Below are 19,563 nucleotides of genomic sequence, written 5' to 3' on the forward strand. Positions count from 1 at the left end.
GAGAGAGAGAGAGAGAGAGAGAGAGAGAGAGAGAAATTCCTTATTCAGGACTTGCCCCTTGTATTTTTTTGGCATATAAAAATACAGAATTATGTGAAGAAAAATAAGTCATGAGCTAATAAAAAGTTGCAAGTTTTCTTTTTCCACTAGTAGTATTATTTTCAGAGAGCACCACAAAATTAATTGAGTTCTAAAGGAATAATTACCCAATGAAGATGAAATGACTGAGCTATCATGAAAAGTCAGGATAAAATGCTATGCATGTAACTGAACTGAAAACCATTCTGCCATATGAAGATTCTGGCATTCAGTGGGACAAGAATTGCAGATTGGAATGTCTTAGTTCATTTCTAGCTCTGAGTTCTCCTTTTCATGTAAGAAGGACACACTCTTGTGGTGTGAGTGTGAAATTTCCCTACAGACCTGGTGTTTTAACACTCAGTCCCCAGCTAGTGGTGATGTCTGGGAGGTGGAGCTTTGATGAAGGATGTCACTGGGCTGTGCTTTGCAGTTTTATAGCCTGTTCCATTCCTGTTCTTTCTGGCTTCTTCATGGACATAAAGGTGATCAGTGTGTTTTCTGATTTCTAGGAATTTTCGGGGCTCCAGCTGTTAGGCCACCTGACCATGCAGGGCCCATCTCTATTGAATGTGTAAGACAGAATAGACTGGTTCTTTCCTAAGCTGCTTTTTTCATGGTATTTTATCATAAGAAACATAACAGTACCCAATATAGTCACTAATCCCTAAGACAGCTGCCTGAGTGCATGAGGGGTTTACCAGTGTTTCAGGTCATTCTTATAGTGTGTATCAAACACTGAGTCATGGTCTGACAGTAAGTAATAGAGACATATTGTGAGCTGCTTCAGATGTTGTAGCTATTAAACAGATTTTTAAAGTAACTATGGTTATTTGTTCTTTAAGCATCAAGTTAAAATGTGTTTTCTGAAAAAAAAACTATCCAGTTATTGTTTTGGATCTGTGGGCTATTTATTATTCTTAAAGACTTATTTTGGACTGAACTCAGAAGTAGAAGCTCTCAGTGAGGATGGACTATGTCTCTTGGCAATTTGTTCCTGATGCTTTTCTTTGGCCTCCTTCATTCTGTTAGGCAAAGTTTAGCATATTCTGAAGTTTTTTTCTTGCTTTTCTTAGCATGTTGTTTCTTCAGAGCAATACATTAGCATTTGAGTTCCAAGGCATGTGGAATAACACAATACTAAATCATCACTGCTTTGGTCCTGAGTTTCTTATCTTCTTTGTTTAAAGACTTTCTAATAATGTATTGGTGTACATCATCTTCTGTAGAGAGATTAAAGAGCTTTCAGATTCTGCTATCTCTTTTAGGTTCCAACAGATTAGGCACAGTTGTATCTACAAATATCCTTCTCTCCATTTTTTAGAATAACCAAGTTGAATACACTGAGATTGGCATCCACAATGCATCTTCAAACAGACTTGTTCTTCCTCTCTCCAGGTCTCCTTGGTCTATAACAGCAATGCCCCTTACTCAACAGCAGGCACACTCTGCCATGGGTCAAAACATACATACATACATACACACATGTTTGTGTAACTGTAAGAAAGAAGAAGAGGTCATGAATTTGGAAGTGAGAGGAATGGGACAGGTAAGGGTGAAAATGATAAAGACTCTATTTGTTAATGAAGTACTCAAAGTCAAATAGCATAAAAATAAAATTGTGTATCATAGCCAATTTCTCACTATAAACTAGCTAGCCAGAAAGTGTTGAAATGATGAGGTATTAAATAAAATTAATTTCAATACATCACATCAAGAGGAGAGATATTTTACAAATAAATGAAAATAAGAACTTTTTCAAAATGATCAAATATGTTGGCTGTCATCAGTGTATTGACATATCCTGGTAATTCCAGCCCTTTATGGAGATGGGAGGATGAGGAGTTCAAAGCTGGTTTCATCCACACAACTTTGAATCCAAACTGGGCTACACACGACCCTGTTTCAAATAGCAAGTTAATTAATTGATTGAAAAATTAAATAAAAACTAAGATCATGAATACTTGAAACACATAATATAAGAAAGCTCCCAGGAAGAGAATTTATGACATGAGATGATTAGTTACCCACAAGTAAGTGTATTGCTTCAGGAATGACCAGGTTTCAGATATGTGCACAGATGGCTAAATATAAAACTGTCTTTTAATTTCTTTTTTTTAACTTTTTAATTAGTTGCTTTTATTTTTTTTAATTTATTTATTTATTAAGGATTTCTGCCTCTTCCACGCCCCCACCTCCCATTTCCCTCCCCCTCCCCTGATCAAGTCCCCCTCCCTCATCTGCTCATAGAGCAATCAGGGTTCCCTGACCTCTGGGAAGACCAAGGACCGCCCACCTCTATCCTGGTCTAGTAAGGTGAGCATCCAAACTGCCTAGGCTCCCCCAAAGCCAGTATGTGCAGTAGGATCAAAAACCCACTGCCATTGTTCTTGAGTTCTCATTAGTCCTCATTGTCCGCTATGTTCAGCTTGTCCGGATTTATCCCATGCTTTTTCAGACCCAGGCCAGCTGGCCTTGGTGAGTTCCCGATAGAACATCCCCATTGTCTCAATGTCTTTTAATTTCTTTCAGTATTGTACTCTAAAAGCGAGCTGCATTCAGTAAAATCAGGGTTGAAATTTAAGTTTTTATTATTTTATAATGCAACTAAGAAATACATGCTGTTGGAGAGTCCATGTGGGACACACTCAGGCTCTGGAATTGTGGAAAATGAGTGTCACTCTTGAATTCTGAGTGGACAACGAAGAGCAGCACTCTGCAGTTAGGAGAGGCCACTGGGTTCCAGACAGGGCACTGTTCTGAAGCTGGCAGTGTGCCAGGTATTCACAGAAAGAGTCAACCTGTATCCCACAGTAGAATGTCTTTCCAGTGTTGCATGGATGTTCTGCTCTGTGTTTTAGATCCCAGTATATTCAAAATTGCCAGTATCTGTGTATCCATGAGCTGTTTTTCTGTGTTCCACTTGGCCCCACTGTTGGATACTGTAAATGTTTATAGCAAAGTTGATTGAGGTTAGGCTCAGCTCTGGTTCGTGATGAAAAAGGAAAGTAAATGCATTTTCAATTTGGGGTGCTTTTCATTTTACAATATATAGTTAGCACATAACTCTATTGAAATTTAAGCAGCATCTGTGTAATACATTTTTATTGTTTTAATTATTCTAAAATGATAATTGACTCCCAAAAGCCCAATAAATAATGAGAGGCTACATCATGGTGTATTTTATTAGAAGTCTTTCAAAGGAATAAAGTGAGATAATTGCTCCTGATCATGGATCATTTCAAATTGAAAAAAAATATATTTTAGCAGCACAGAAAAACCTAAAGCTAAGAATTCACAGAAGTATTTTTATATTATGAGAAGGGTTAAATGAGGCTGCTTGCACAGAGAGGAAATTAGTCAACCTGGAAACATAAAAGTGCAATGCATCATGATTAAAATAAGAAAACAATCCAATTAAGTAATGTTAGAGTGAGTGGTTTATACACATACTTAGTAAAGGAAGTTGCATGGATGGTAATAAAAAAAGGCAGCTGAAACTAAACCATCATGGTAATTAATATTAAAGTTACACAATATATTTCTACACAATTACTAAAATGGATAAAGATGAAAAATGTCATGACATCTGGCAGAGGCTTGGAACTATGGAAATTCTGAAACATTCCAGGATATGTAAAAATCATAGGAAGACTTTGAGAAACATTTGGCTAGGTCCATGAAAGTCAGTGTTTTTTATCATATAACATAAGTAAAGCCCATTTTTTTTCTTTTTTTGAACTTTTTGAGACAGGGTTTCTCAGCACTTATGGAGCCAGTCCTGGAACTCGCTCTATAGACCAGACTAGCCTTAGACTCACAGAGATCTTCCTGCCTCGGCCCCCTAAGTGCTGGGTTTAAAGGCCTGTGCCACTTTAAAGGCAATGCACTTTTAAGAATAACTAAGCAAGTGAAATACCGTGCACATGTCTATGCATGCATACAATATTCTTAGTATTTTGTTGAGTGAAAAATTAAAACTGAACTAACTGTGTAATATAGAAAAAGTTGATAAACAAGCTGTATGACTACCACATGTTTCAATACTAGGAATTATTCTACAGGAAAGACAGTGATGTTGAATATATATTCCAGATATACAAACAGACATAAACATAGATATATAACAACAAGTTTAAATTAAAAAATTAGTTTCTTTTTAAAAAAGAAGCTGAACTCCCAAGTCCTGCATACTGTATAATTTTATTTATGCAAAATTCTTTTGATTGAAAATAGGTTCTTCTCTTATACAATGCATCCTAACCACAGTTCCCCTCCCTTAACTCTTTGTCCCCCTAATTTCCTCTCCTCGAGATCCATATTCCTTCTTTTTTTTCCCCAAGATAAAAGTGGGCTTCCAAGAGACAACAACAAAACAGGAGAAATAAGACTCAATAAGGCAAAGTAAAAGTCAGCCGTGCAGAGAAAGACCTTATGCAGCTTTTCTCATTGGCCCCTGCATCAGCTTCTGCCTTCAGCACCATGCATAAGCTTCTGCCCTGGCTTCCCTCCACAATGTTAATAAATCATTTTCTCCCCAAGTATCTATCTTGTCAGTATTTTATCACAGAAAATAAACTATGTGTCAAATTGTGAGGATCTCTTTTGATGTCTTGATTTAATGTAATATACCTCCTGACTTAGTACATGAAAATACATGAACTCATGGAAGAGTCCTTACTATATTCTTAAGTATTTCTATTCACTTTATGTGAATCGTGTGTGGTATCAGGTTTCCTCTAACACAACAGTGATGACAATAGCATTTCAAGTTTACTGAGCAACTAGTCAAGCTGTGACTTATAGTAATTTATCTAACACTGTCTGGCTTTGTATAGCTTATTTGATGAGAATTTTCTTAGTGCAGTCTGGGCAGACACTGAATAAAAAACTAAACAGAGTAAGTTCCAGACTCGGTGGATTTTTTCTCAAGGTGTTGAGGTTATCTTTCATGATATATATGTGAATGCAGACATTTGTGAAATGGAGGGCAGGTGTAGACACCTAAATACAATCTGTATATACAATATAAAGTCAAAATGAGAATTGCTAATGAAAGTGTGTGTAAGCTAATTTACAAACTGTTGAGACCCCAACTTCGTATACAGCCTGACATTGACTTAAAAATAGAAACCTTATGAAATTGTACTTAGCAATTTCCAGATTTATGAAGATTCTTACCTCAAAACCCTTGATTTGCTTAGTTCTTGTTTTAAAGAGGTATATAATTATGTGTACTTCTCTATGATTTTATGTGCATCTGACTATAGTTGTCCATTGTGGTCAAAAGAAAACACCAGATGCTACAAAGCTAGAGTTACAGGCTTTCAAAAGTTACTTGACAGAAATTCTGGGAACTAAGCTCAGGTCGTCTGCAAGATCAGCAAGTGCTTCCTTACTGAGCCATCTCTACAGCCCTCAGATTTGACGGGTCTTAGAAAAAAGTTCTCATCTTTTTCCCACTCCAAGTTGGTAAGCTGGGCATTATCATTTCTCTCTCTTAATACAATTTTAATTTGCTTAATAAGTGGCAAATATACATCATTAGCTTGGAGAACTTATAAACAATCTATGCAACAGTCAATAACTGAGGACTGAATTAGCTGTCCTTAATTCTAAGGCACCATAGACTTGTTTTCTAGAGAGAGTGAGTTTGTACCTGAGATCCTGAAATTCAACTTATTCCATTTATTGGCTTTTTGTCTCTCATCCAACTCAACATTTAACAATTTCTTATATAAAATGTGCTAACGAGTATTATGTCTTGTCCCTAAGTTATTAGATATACCTGTTCTGCTTTCATTCATAAACTCCATATTCAGAAGGAAGCTTTGAAACATGTAGAGCTAACATGGAGTTGACATCAGAAAATAGGCTGTTCGGAGATGGGCAGGAACTCATAGTTACTTTGGGGTAATGGTTATGGCATATAAATTATTGACTGGTTTATATGGGTTTAGTTTTATACACAAATCAAGATTTAACTAATTAAACACTCAAGTTTTAACCATCTTGGGCTGGAGAGATGGCTCAGCATTCAAGAGTACATGCTGACCTTCTGAAGGATCAGAGTTGGTATCCCAACATCCATGTCAGGAATCACATAACAACCTGTAACTACATCTCTAGGGAATACAGCTCTTCTGACCACAAATACAGCTATCTATAGATATACACACATACACATACTCCTAGATACACACATACATATAAACATACACAAATACATGCATGCAGAATTTATATATATATAAAAAATACTTGCATAGAAATACAAAAACCTGAACACACCACACACAGAAAAAAACTGCAGTTACTGGGAGATCAGTTCAATATGTAATGTGTCAGTGTCAGATAATCTAGCCAAGAAACTCTTCCAGGCTCTTACATTCAGACCAGCTACATACAGCTGCCCAGCACTAACACAGAACATGATAGTTCCCAGACTTTGCAAGTGCTGTAGCCCAAGCAGCTTCAAACATGCTCAAGCATAAGGTGCTCTTGCAATTATCTAGATACTTAGGCCTCCCAACACTCCCACAATGTGCTCAAATTGCTCTGATGCAAAACACTTTCTTCTGTATTCAACAGTATTCTTTAGAGGCAATGAAGAATATTTAATGTATTATTTTACTTTTAAAAATAAGCTAATTCCTTGTGTTTTTAAAATCTTTCATTCGTATTTCAATTGTCAGACTATTATGTTGGCACATAAATTGCCATTTGCAATGAATTACTCTTGAGAGAATCTGTTTTTGATAATGTGGATTCATTATAACTTGAATATCACAATTCTGTAATCAAAGAGTATTATTATTGTAACTTTATCGTTTTGTTCTTCTTAAACCTGGTAACTCTTATTTGTTCCCATTTTCACTGTTGGGAAACTCATGAATTTGCAGGAGGCTGCTCCCATCTGTTACAAATACTTTCTCAATGGCTTTTATCCACTCCTTCCATAGTCCCAACTCTTACTGTTCAGCACCCAGCTGAAGGCCGTATGCATGTATCTTTTCTCAGAATGATATAATTTTACCCATTATTGTTTCATCCTAAGCATTGCTACCAAACTTGACTCTTCCCCAATGTCCCTATTGGAAACTGATCATTTATTATACACCATGACAAACAGGAAGAGTGCATTAATTGATATCTTGTGGGGAAAAAAAAAACCACTAAGAAACTCTAGAATATGGTCTTATACATCTTCCCTTTACAGAGGACAATATTAAAGAAAAACAGACAGGAAAAGAGTGGCTGCAAGCTCCACCCAGCCCTGCTGAGGACACCCAGCAACCCAGACTCTCAGACATTATCAGAGGAATGGTACAGATACATGGAGAACCAGTTCACAGTTTTCTTCCTGCAGCACAGCCTAGTACAGTGCTTTTGTGCAATTGTCACAGCCCTGGTAGATTGAAACAAGTCCTAAGGGATGATCAGTCATGATACCAAGGGGGTATTCAATCTTCTTAGGTCAAAGCCAAAGTGGTAGTTCAGATGAAATCCTTCACTTTCTCCGGAACAAAATATGTTTCCAGTCTCCTTTAGTGTGTATTGGGGAGTTGCAAGGATAAGTCAATTACATGAGGTTTCTGTACCTAACAGCACTGATTATGTTTCAAGGTAATCTCCATTATTCTGCAATGGCTGATGTCTTTCAACCAGCTGCTTTTTATGAAGTCTCATTGCAATTCAAATGCCTCTCAATTATATTCATACTCATTGGAGAAAATGTTATTATTTTTAAAGGTTTTATAAAAGAAAGAATGAAACTACACGCGTCAAGTTAACCAAGTACCAATGGGACAGAAATCCTGCTGATACTATATAGTGCTATTTCATTTGTAATTTTATAAATAAAGCTTTTCTGAAGTTCAGAGAGTAAAACAGCTACACTGTTCAGCCTTACAGACCAGGCAGTGGTGACACACACCTTTAATCCCAGTACTCACACTAGTTTGTCATAGAAACCGGTGGTAGTGACACACACATGTAATCCCAGCACTAGAGAGGAATATAAAATGGGAGGAGACAGCTCTCACGGTTCTCCTTCTGAGATTCCTGGAAGCAGGATCTCCATTTCAGATTGAGGCAGAGGTAAGACCCAGTTTCTGACCTTCAGGTTGAACTCCAACTTCTGTCTCTGGGCTTTTATTAATCATGCTACCATACCAGACATGGCAAAGTCCAACTATGATAGGCACATGGCAATGATGAAGAGGATAGGTGAGAAAAAAACAATTTTGGCAGGATCAAATGGGAGTCATAATAAAGGAATGGGCAGGAAGACATGGGAATGGAATTTTATCCTGACCTTTAGGGTTTTCGCTCATTCACGAATTCCAGCCAGAACTTTATTCCACACCTTACTGCTTGACCACTTACTGACTGGCTGTATTGTGTCCCTGTCAATATGCTGGCTAATACATCTGCCCAGAAGACTGATATCCCCCCATTAGTCACCTTTCTTTCTGTGATAAAATATCAGGAAATAAAGCCATTTACAAAAGAGTTTATTGTGGTTGTGGTTTTAGAGGGTGAGTCCATCCTTTCAAGGAAGCATGGCATCAAGCCACAGGCATGGTAGCAGAAACAGGGAGCTGAAATCTTTCATCTTGGACTGTAGATATGTAGCAGAAGGAACTGAGAGCCGCGCAAGGCTTCTAATCTCAAAGCCCATGAAGATTGTGCCTTGAGCAAGCCCAAACCACCTACACCTCCAAAACCCTTTCTCGTTTAAAACGCCACACCTCTCCCACAGCAGCTGTTCTTAGACACAAGCTCCTTAAAACTGGGTCAGACTTTCACTTTACTTTTAGACATTGAACTTTGACATATTTACTTAGCTTTACACAGCTGCCTTGATGACTGCGTATCTCTAAGCCTTAAGCAATACATAGCAAGGGTTTGAGACAAAATGAAGCAAATATGGTTTTGTCTAGTTAATTTTCCTAATAGCATTTACTTCTGTGCTCATGTGCTATCTATAGCGTATTAATTATCCTACGACCTTCTTTGATACCATTGTCTTTACTAAAGAGAAAATCATTGCTAAAAGCTTTTATTTCAGAGATTCAAGATAAAACCCAATTTCACCAGTGCTTTACTTTGACCTAATTTCTCTGCTGAAAACAGGTGTTAAGACCTTTTGATTTTTAGGATAGGTAGAGCACCATAGCAGCATGATGACAAAGCCCTTGGACTCACTCTGGGAGCACATTTACCAGAATGAATGGGACTTTCACCCTACCATTTCCAGGCCTCTATAATGTTGGGTAAAGAGCTGCTAATATAGAACAAGCCAGGCAAATAACAAAGACAAAAGAATGTTAAAAATTCATTATAGCTGTGAAGGACTCTTAGCTGCTCAGACAACCAAAGCTCTGATTATGCACACACTGCTATTTAGATTTCTTCAAATTTCCTGTGAAAATGTGGGGAAAGTTTCCTGCCTCATTTTAAGTGGGTTATTTGCATGATTGTCCATGGTCTAGAGAGAGGCAGAGCCCTTGGGTACCTCTAGGCAAGAGATCTCAGTAATGGCAAAAATGTCAAAGCCTTGACAGTCTCCACCTGCAGAACTAAGGTTTCCTGTTCATCTCTCAGGGTTAATGTGCCATCTCTTCAGTTCAGTTACCCAAATGATCTTCACCAGGCTTCAGATTTCCTGCAGTGTGGTCTTCCATTGCCAGATCTCGACTTTCACCTCTGCTTCGCTATGTATCACTGCTGTGGACAAGTGGACTTCTTCACCCCTTTGTGTCTGACTCCTTTAAAGCCATTTAACAGCTGTACTTCTCACCACTCGGACTTATTATAAAATGATACTATGTCAAGGGCCTTTGAAAGTGAACATTAGACAAGTAATGGCAAGCAAATATGAGAAATTTTGTGATTCTTATAATTTTGTGTGTTTTTGAAGAATAGGGGTGAGACAAAGATCAAAATGTATGCTGTCGTAATTGAGCTACAGAAATGGCATGACTGAGAGACAAAATAAGCATTAGACATCTTGCCCTTTCAAACCCAAGGCAGGGGAGATTTCTGGATTTTCTCTGAAAAAGCATAATGGTACTATTCTTAGACCACAGGAGAATGAGTAGCAGGATGTAGGCAAAAGATGGATCCTAAGAGGTTCTGGAACCATATCCCCAGAGACAGTAAATACCTGCTTAGCTGAGGGGAAAAGCTAGACAGAGCGTCTCTCTCAATACCTCCAAGACCAGAGATATTTCCATCTTCCTGATCAGCACAGTTGCCTGAGAGGATGAAATTCCAAGCCCCAACTAGCACTGAAATGTTATTAAGTTAACTATGATTGTAGTAACATGAAGCTGTTAGATTGTAACAATGTTCCCACCAGTTAATAAAATGAATGCCTTTGTTTGGTGTAGGAGGTCCTTTTGTCTTTGTGTTGCTTTCATTGCTTAATTTAAGAAATTGCTTTGGGCTTGTAGATAGGGTAGAACTTAGGCAGGGAAGATGGAACTGAATTCTGTGAGGAAGAAGGCAGAGTCAGGGAGAAGTCATGGATCTTGTGCCTCAGACCGATGCTGCTTAGAATCTTACCGGTAAGCCACAGCTACGTGGTAATACACAGATTAATAGAAATGGGTTAAATCAAGATGTAAAAAATTAGCCAATAGGAAACTAGAGCTAATGGGCCAAGCAGTGCTTTAATGCATACAGTTTCTGTGTTGTTATTTTGGGGCTAAGCTATCTGGGCGACTGGGACAAACCAGCAGCCTTTCTGTTACATTTGTTGTTTATTATAATATAATTGATTGATTTTCTTTGAGTAAAAAAAATCCCAGGCTCAAGTGAAAGTATAAAAATGTAACTTAAACAAGAAAATTAAAATTGGAAAATTTTCTCTTTCAGATAAAATTTCTTCATAAATTCAAACATGCATAAATATGTTTTAATTTTAACATCAGTAGAAAGAACAATAAACCATTGAGCTACCAAGAAGGAACAGGGGGTTGGTCATGAACTTACTTGGTGATCCACTGTGCACTTGATCTCAAGTAAATTTTATTTTATTTGAAATATAGTATATACATTAATGGAATGCAGTATACAGATGTAGGCTATGCAAAGAGAAAAATTAGAATATTTTTCTGTCCTTCACCTCACTTTATCATTTTTTTTCTCAAAGGTTCACATCACACTGGGTGGAGCTAAAGGACAGATTAACAGCAGATTTGAAGATCTTCCAGGTGGCCTGGTTTCCAAAACCCACATTGGGTAACTCACGGCTGCCTGGAAATGCAGCTCTAAAGAATTTAATATAAACTTTTAGACCTTGAGGGTGTGAGTACTCACACACACACACACACACACACACACACACACACACACACTTGAAAATCAAATATATCTTTAAAACAGCCAATATTTGTTTGTGCTTTTTTATTATTCATGCTATATTTGGAGTCCAACGTTTGGGGTACAAATTAATTTTTAAAAAGGCCATTTGCTTATGGCATTTTAGTCACCAACACAGGCTGGAGCTGCAGGCTCCCCTGGAGCTACACATGGCACTTTAGCCACACCTGGATAGGTTTTCTTTTCTTTTTTCCTCAAGTCACTGAGCAAGTTTGGGATTTTCTATTGTAAGCTTTCTGAAACAGACTCGAGGTGCCACCCAAACTCCAGAAGCACCTGGGCTCCAAATGACACAGGATTCAGTGGCCCTAGACTGACTGACTCTGCCTTCAGGCACCCCCCCCAATACACATAACTTTTCCTGAACCCCTATGCAGCCAATTCTTTTCCTCTCCCTCCCTCATCTCTCTCTGTCTCTGTCTCTCTCTCTCTCACACTGTGAGTTAAATTAATATATCTCCAATCTTAGAAACAAACTATAAATTAAAGTATGTTTCTGAGGAGAGTATTACAAGATATTATAAAGAACAATCACTGACAATTCAGGCCTTACAAGAACAAGGAAAGAAACTGCTGATATTTCAAAGGCACCAACAGCTTTACTTTTTAAAGGGCTTTACAGACAAACCTATATGGGGTAAGTGATGGTCTTTAACAATAGGAAAAACTGCAGGCTTTAGAATAGCTGGTGCAAGAGCAACTAGATGCTCGGCATATTGAAGAATCAACCGTCCTTTGTAATTTTCATGACTTGCTGTTAAAAAGAGAAATGAGAATGATAACATATCTAAGAGCTGCTAATAAGGTCATTCAGTCAGTGGACTTTCTACAGTTTGGTACTCCTTTTCCTTCTCTATTGCCTAAAGAATGGCCTCTTACAGTTATTTATTTTAAAGGTTATTTCTTCACTATACCTTTACAAGAAAAGGACAGAGAATAGCAGTGCATACTTACAATAATTCTCAGCCTACTAAAAGACATCAATGAAATCTTCTCCCACAGGGAATATCAAATAGTTCTACCCTGTGCCAATATTTTGTAAGTCAGCCATTGGAAATGATATGTAAGCAATTTTCTGAACTGAGAGTTTACCATTAAAAGGATGACATTTTGCTATCTGATTCAAATGTAGATACTTTAGAAAAAAGTGTTTGAAGAAACAAAAAAATTCTTGTTGGGTACTACAAATTGCTCCTGACAAAACACAATAAGGAGATTATATTAATTATTTAGGGTATAAAATAGTTTTACAAAACATTAGAATTGTACAAAAATGTACAAATTAGAAGAGATCAATTGCATATTCTTAATAACTTCCAAAGAATGCAAGGAGACATTTCCCATCTACAATGGGATAGGTCCTGATGACCTGATTAATTGAAACAAAGCCTTATAAGATGACAAGATAGATTTTTGAATCTACTATGAAAGAAAAAAGGGAGACTATAAATTTGAAAAATAAAAAATGGATAATTGAATCTACTTTTAAAAAGCAACTACTAGTTTTTAATATTTTACTTTGGATTGGACTTTTGTAAAGTTTATAAATTACATGTCAATGCAGATTTGAGATAAATTTTGTTAAAGCATACTGTACATGTGTTTCTAATATTGTTCAAGATATCATACATACGCGGCTCATTTAACAATGTAATACAAATTTCTAGTCCTTGAAAGTTATTATTAGCAACTGCTTAGGATAATAATACAGGTTACTCATTAGTCACATATTACAATCGAACTTAAAGCCATATTAGGTGTTTTCAAGGTCAAACAGAGATATACTTTAAATGGACAGATCATCTTCAGACACATCAGATATCTAAAGAATATGGCACTTAAGATGTTTTAATAACAACAGTTCTTTTTTTTTTTTTTTTGACGATGAATCATGTTTGTCCTTGGAAGCACCAATTTACTTCACAGAAGATAATGGGCATTGATGAAACTCCACATGGAGTTTGATTTCTTTGTGGCAAAAGTAAGACACTTGGCAAGAAAGTGTCCTTGCCTCAACTGCTGACTATATGCTGCCCTAATATGACAAGCAGAACACAAAAGAGAGTGACTTTAACCTTGCCCATATAAGGTGGGGCAGTCCTTCAAAAGCTCTGCTGATTCATAAAATGTCTGTAAGATACTGTAGGCCTGTAGGCAAGAGATGGATGTCCCACTGCTGCATGAGGACTTTAGGTGACTGTCAAAAAAAAAACAGCTGTTTCTGTCATGTCTCACATTTTTTTAGAAGTTGCTTGCTTGCACTTTCTGCTTACTCAGGTAATAATATTTCCTTCTTGTGTCTCTGAAGAGTTGAAGACTGGATAGTTACAGTTTTCTTTCTTTATCTGATGCAGAAAGCAAGTTATGTTAGTACAAGACTTTGGACTCACCAAGATAGGATAGATATGGAGTATTTTCTCTGAATTTGTCAAATGCAAATGGAATATTATTGATGTATTTTTGCCCATATATATTGTATATAGTTATTGTACTTATTGTATATAGTTTTTCTTATATTAATTATAGCCTTTTTACTTTAGACAAAGGAAGGGAAATGTGGTGATATTTCATTTGTATTTTAATAAATAAAGGCTGCCTGAAGGTCAGTGCAAAGCAGCCACACAAGTCAGTCAGACACTGGTTACACACACCTTTAATCCCAGCAGACAAACTAGTTAGCCATAGAAACGGAGCAGTGCTGGTTCAAGCCTTTAATAGCAGCATTAGAGAGGAATATAAGGCAGGAAGAGACAGGAACTCATTCTTTTTTCAGTCTGAAGATCTCATTAAGGTAAGAGCTCTCTAGTGGCTTGACTGCTTTGCTTTTCTGAACTTCAGTTGAACTCCAATATCTGTCTCTAGGTTTTTGTTATTCGTGCTGCAGTCCTTCCTTTCATTCTGCAGTAAGCTTATTGATACTATGTCTCTTAAAACAGGACGGGTCTGTTTTTACTGAACATAAATAAAATGAAGCATAAATTGTTGCTGATAGTCTAGTCTTGATCATAAAGGTCAGGATGGTTTGGAGAAGATCTTTTTCTTCTTGTTTTCTCACTGACCACAGTGCTTTCTGTGAACCTGAACAGTAGACAAGAGCTGCTAGACAGGGGACTAAAATACTGCCTTAATAAGTAAAGATGGTGAACGTGAGATTGCTTGGTTTTGTTGATAAATGAGTGAGATGAGAAAACACAGCACAGAAGGTCAACAACCTGCTCACATGTATGAGAAGGTACAAAAAAGATGTCAGATAATCACAGGTATGCCGTGGTCATGACCAACGTTCCTCGGACATGGTCAGGACTCCCTTGTACATCTTAAATCTACTTAGTATCAAATTTTCCGAATGGGATGGAACACAAATACAAATGCATGCTCTCTCTCTTTCTCTCTTTGTGTTGTGTGTGTGTCTCTCTTTTTCTCTCTCTCTCTCTGTCTCACATCCACATGTATTCACATATACTTACTTGTACAATATCTGGACATTATACTTGATCATTTAACTACTTATATGGACCAAATTAAAATGGCCAATGAAATATATCCAATGAAGCATGGGAGCAACATCAGTTAAAATGATAATACACTGGGCCTAAAATAGAATTGGAAACAATGGCTTGGATAATGGGGAAGGAGACCTTCTACATGTTGAGAAATAACCATAACATCAATAGACAATAAAATGGTGTTTTCTAGTACCACCTATAGAAGAGGTGAATTTACTTTATAAAATAACATTGAGAGCTGATAGATGCCACTATGAGGTAAATAATGAACTCCTAGTATTTTTGTGGATCTTGCTGTATGGTCTTTGTGTGCATTTTTATTAGGCTTCATCTCTAGCAATTGCTATTGCCTTCTCTCTATTTTTCAGTGTCAGTGCTGTCTCAGTGTAAATTCCTGGAAACCAGATGGTTTATAAAGTCATAAATTTATCCGCCTTACCTCTGAGACCCGTGAATTCAAGCACATTGTGCTAGTACCTGTCAACCTGAAGTGTGGGTATCCCTGCATCATTAGGTGGTGGAGGGGGTGTCAGGGTGAAGTGGGGCATACAGGCTAGCTGGGTTCTTCCTTCTTCTATCCTCAAGACCTCATGTAATTAAAAAGATTACTAAAACCATACGTCACAAGTCAATCACTGTGTGAAATTGCTGCTTAGTTTTCCCAGGTATTTCTTTAGCGTGCTCAATTAAACTATAGCCAGAGATAGCAATTGAAGGATGTAGTTAAGTGAAACTTGCAAATGAGATGTGCTCTTCCCAGCCCTTGTCTGTTTTTATGACTAATACTCAATCCATGGTGGAATCTTGACTTCCCTAAGACCATGTTGTCATGACTTAGAGAAAACTTTCCAGTGATTGTAGTGTGGAAACCTAAAAATGTGACCCTATTCTACCTTGTCTGAAAGTCAGAGAGTTTGAGTTTATTCTGTTCTCTCAGAGTTCTTGACAAGTGTGGCTACACACCCTGACCTAGGGTGTGGTTACTTGATGTTTTGGACATTAAGATAGCACATAGAGGTGGATCTGCTCTACCCTGACTAAAGGTCAGAGAATTAAAGCACTCTTTTGCTTCTTCTTTTAAAATAGGTTGTTTGACTTAGGGAGTGACTACCAGCAGGATACTCAGACTAGGGCATTTTCACTACCCCAGACATCAAATGCTTTTCTCAGGAATTAATGGTTTGATGGCACAAGTATTGGAGCAAGTAACTGTCCTGGTTTGTTGTGATCTTTGGACTTTTCAACAGTTAATCATGTTATGTGAGTTACTCATGGCACTGTATTGCATGCTTCTGCTACTGTTATGGAATTCAACAGTCATATGAGAGGGGTTTGGAATACTGCTTTTGTTAATCTTACCACCCAGTTAGTGCATGCTAGATGGTTGCAGCACTGGTCTGGCTCCTTGCCACTGCCAGTCCTGGGGATACTTGGTTTAGGGCTATGTGTCTGGTTAGCCGTGGACGGGCAATACTTTGGGGGCAGGATGCTACCTACCTAAGACAGGGAATATTAGAGGGCTATTCCCCATGACAGGCAAGGTATTACAAAATAAAATGGGGGGAGTTGTTGTGATCCAGCTGCCCTCTCTCCCCCTGACTGACAGTGGAACTTCCTTGTGGTCTGTAATTGACAAGGATGTTTGTGTTCTTTCTGGCAGGTGGGTCGCCACAGAAGGAATAGAGGTATAGAAGGTTGCTGGGCAACATAAAGGTTGCTGTTCTTCCACCTGAAAAGAAGCCTCCGTGTCTTAATCCCGGCACCCCCTGCCAGTCTCGGCTATCCAGGCTGCGCTGGCTGCAGCACTTGTTTCCCTTTGTATCATGTTAGAGCAGTCTTTTGCCTTCTCTTGCACTTTTCTATTGGAGTATAAACGTGTATGTAAAGTAAACACGGGTGAAATTCAGCATTCAGGATTGTTGACTTGCTTTCCTAGTACTATCCTATGTCTCTGTGTTTCTTTCTTATCTCCTCTCCTCCTACCTAAGGTTTCTAATCCTCATGCCCATACCCTGGAATGTATAAACATGCTGTGGCTAGGATCACAGCAGAAGTCACCCAAAAAAGGTGGCTCCCAACACTATAGAATATATTGTCTCTAAGAAAGAGTTTCTGAGAGACCTATGCTCTACTTCATTATGGAAAAGTTTTCCATAAGGGCTATAGTTATCAATAGATTATCGATGAACCTCAACATATAAACTCTCAAATGCAGATAATAACATTATGCTTATACATAATATCTCATGCCAAGAAACAGAAAATGACCTTAAAAATAGAAGAACAACTGGTAATTTTAAAATAATCTCTGAATGAAAGAACTTAAATTAGACAGTGTAGGGAAATGTGTTACAATAGTGTTACATGGATATCCTGCCATACTGGGAAACCAGGATATACTTAGAGCTGCAATAGGACAGCTCTGGAGGGGTGGAGCCACAATAGGACAGCTCTGGAGGGGTGGAGCCACAATAGGACAGCTCTGGAGGGGTGGAGCCACAATAGGACAGCTCTGGAGGCTGAAGCAGCAAGGAGACAGCTCAGCCCTGGAGGAAAGGTGTCCTGACTATGGGGAAGTCAGGCTACTTGAAGCTGGGGTGTGATGAGGGATGGTTTCCTGGCAGGAAATAGGGATACTGCCCTTCTCCTAGAGAGCCACTACAGCTGAGTTCTGCTCTATCCCCTTATAGGAGCATCCTAGCAGAGCTATATTCTTATCCAGCCCAAGATGTTGATGTTTCTTCTGCTAACACTCTGCTAAGGGAAGCCTCCTGCAGAAATGTAGCAATCTCCTCCAGCTACAGCAAAAAAAAAAAAAAAAAAAATGTTACTCCCACCCCTCACCCCCAACCAATGGCCATGCTCAGTCCCCTTAAGGAGTGTATTAGCAAGGCTCTTCTGGCTAGGGTTTTCAGCTCAGTCCTCTAATCCCAGGCAGATTCTTCTGCTCTGTGCCAGCAAATGAAGGTTGTCACCCAAGACTCTTTTGAGAAAGAGATTCTTTGGGGAAGGAGAAATTCAGGAGAATGGCTTAATCTGCCAGTTTGGAATTAATGGCAGCTTTCAACTGAAGGGATGGAGAGGCTTATGTAGGGCTTCTTAGGAACAGAGTTTTCCCAGAGAGAAGGGGAATTGGTTAGTTTATCTCTGCTCAGGGATTGGTCAGTTTAGCTGGTCAGGGGCAGAGAAGGCTCTGACTTCATGGCCAAACTGTGTTTCTTTCACAGTTTTTTTTTTTTTTTACTCTATTCTTAGGACCAAGGCATATTTCTTTCACTGGCTCTGATTATAGGGATAAAATGTGTTTCTTTGACACTAATTTCGGAGCCAGGGCACATGTCTTTAGTCCTGGATTCAGGGGTAAAGATGTTTATCTCCCTGGCCTAGGACTCAACTACAGGGTGCTCAGTGATTGGTTTGTTTTCTGCTTCAGTTGTCCTATAACAAGTATTAATTTTGTTAGGACTTTTGCATTTTTTTGCTAAGCATGATTTTAGAACCTGCCAAAAAATATCAAATTAAAGTAAAGGGCTAATTCAGCTTTAAAATGTTCTCTAGGAAAAATGAGTAGGTAGTCCATAAGAAATGGTTTACTCTCTGTCCATATAAAATGAATTTCCAGGATTGAAACAAATGAAAAAAAACTATGGGAAAATCTTAACTAAAATGTTATACCTCTTCACATATGATTCTCCTAAAAATGATTTAATTATGTTACTCCAAGGTTTGGATCAGCTTTTGGAAATACAGTGATTAGTGGATATCAATTCATAGGAGAGCCATTAATGTAAAAAGTGCATCTATAAGCAGAATGTCCATGATTAAAGAAGTGGTGCGTTCTTAATCCCTTTCATTTTATATCTTCCTCTTGTGTAGTTGGTTACAGAAAGACAGAAAGAAGAACAGGAATTGATTTTAAAAAGCCGCTAAGATTCAGTTAAAATAAACGCAGTAGATTTTCATACTTTGACATGTGAAAATTATATAAATAGCATCAAATTAAGAAACTTTTCTCACTGCTATATACATTTCTAAAAATAAAATGAATATATGTGAGAATGTGTGTACAAGTTAGAGATAGGTTTACAACAGTTTTGACTCCCTTCGTAACTTATTCCAACTAGGAATAACACATGTGTGACATTACAAGTGTTTACAGTGTTAAACTATGTCATTATATAATCAACTCATAACTTTAGAGGAAAAAAGCATGCTATGCCATCACAGTGGTAATTTAAAATACATACTCACTTGTGTTCTTGTTCAATATGGATCATTCTGAAACATCCCTAATAGCAAAGACATTGACTCAGTTCAGACTGCCATTCAAATTCAAGTGCAGTTAGAACCTGAAAAATATTCTGCCTTTGTGGCAGCAGTGTTCATAATACATGCTCATATGTGTTTTCCTACAGGGGATATCATGCTGACTATAATTTCTGAGTTCAAGTTTAATGGGAGAAACGACATTCCCAAGAGCTGCGGGAAATAAAAGATAATTACAGTTCATTACACTCAAAAAAATCTTTAGATAATTTTTCAAGAAAATTTCTTTGTCAGTGTACTAATATAGCATCCTCCTAGTAAG

General features: G+C 37.8%; 1 pseudogene; it reads right to left on the minus strand.

The window, feature by feature from the left end:
* Nucleotides 1–1,006: 1,006 nt before the first annotated feature.
* Nucleotides 1,007–1,549, minus strand: LOC106144101 (annotated as a pseudogene).
* Nucleotides 1,550–19,563: the final 18,014 nt, after the last annotated feature.

The sequence above is a fragment of the Microtus ochrogaster genome, linkage group LG1, assembly GCF_000317375.1.
Source record: "Microtus ochrogaster isolate Prairie Vole_2 linkage group LG1, MicOch1.0, whole genome shotgun sequence".
Classification (NCBI taxonomy): Eukaryota; Metazoa; Chordata; class Mammalia; order Rodentia; family Cricetidae; genus Microtus; species Microtus ochrogaster.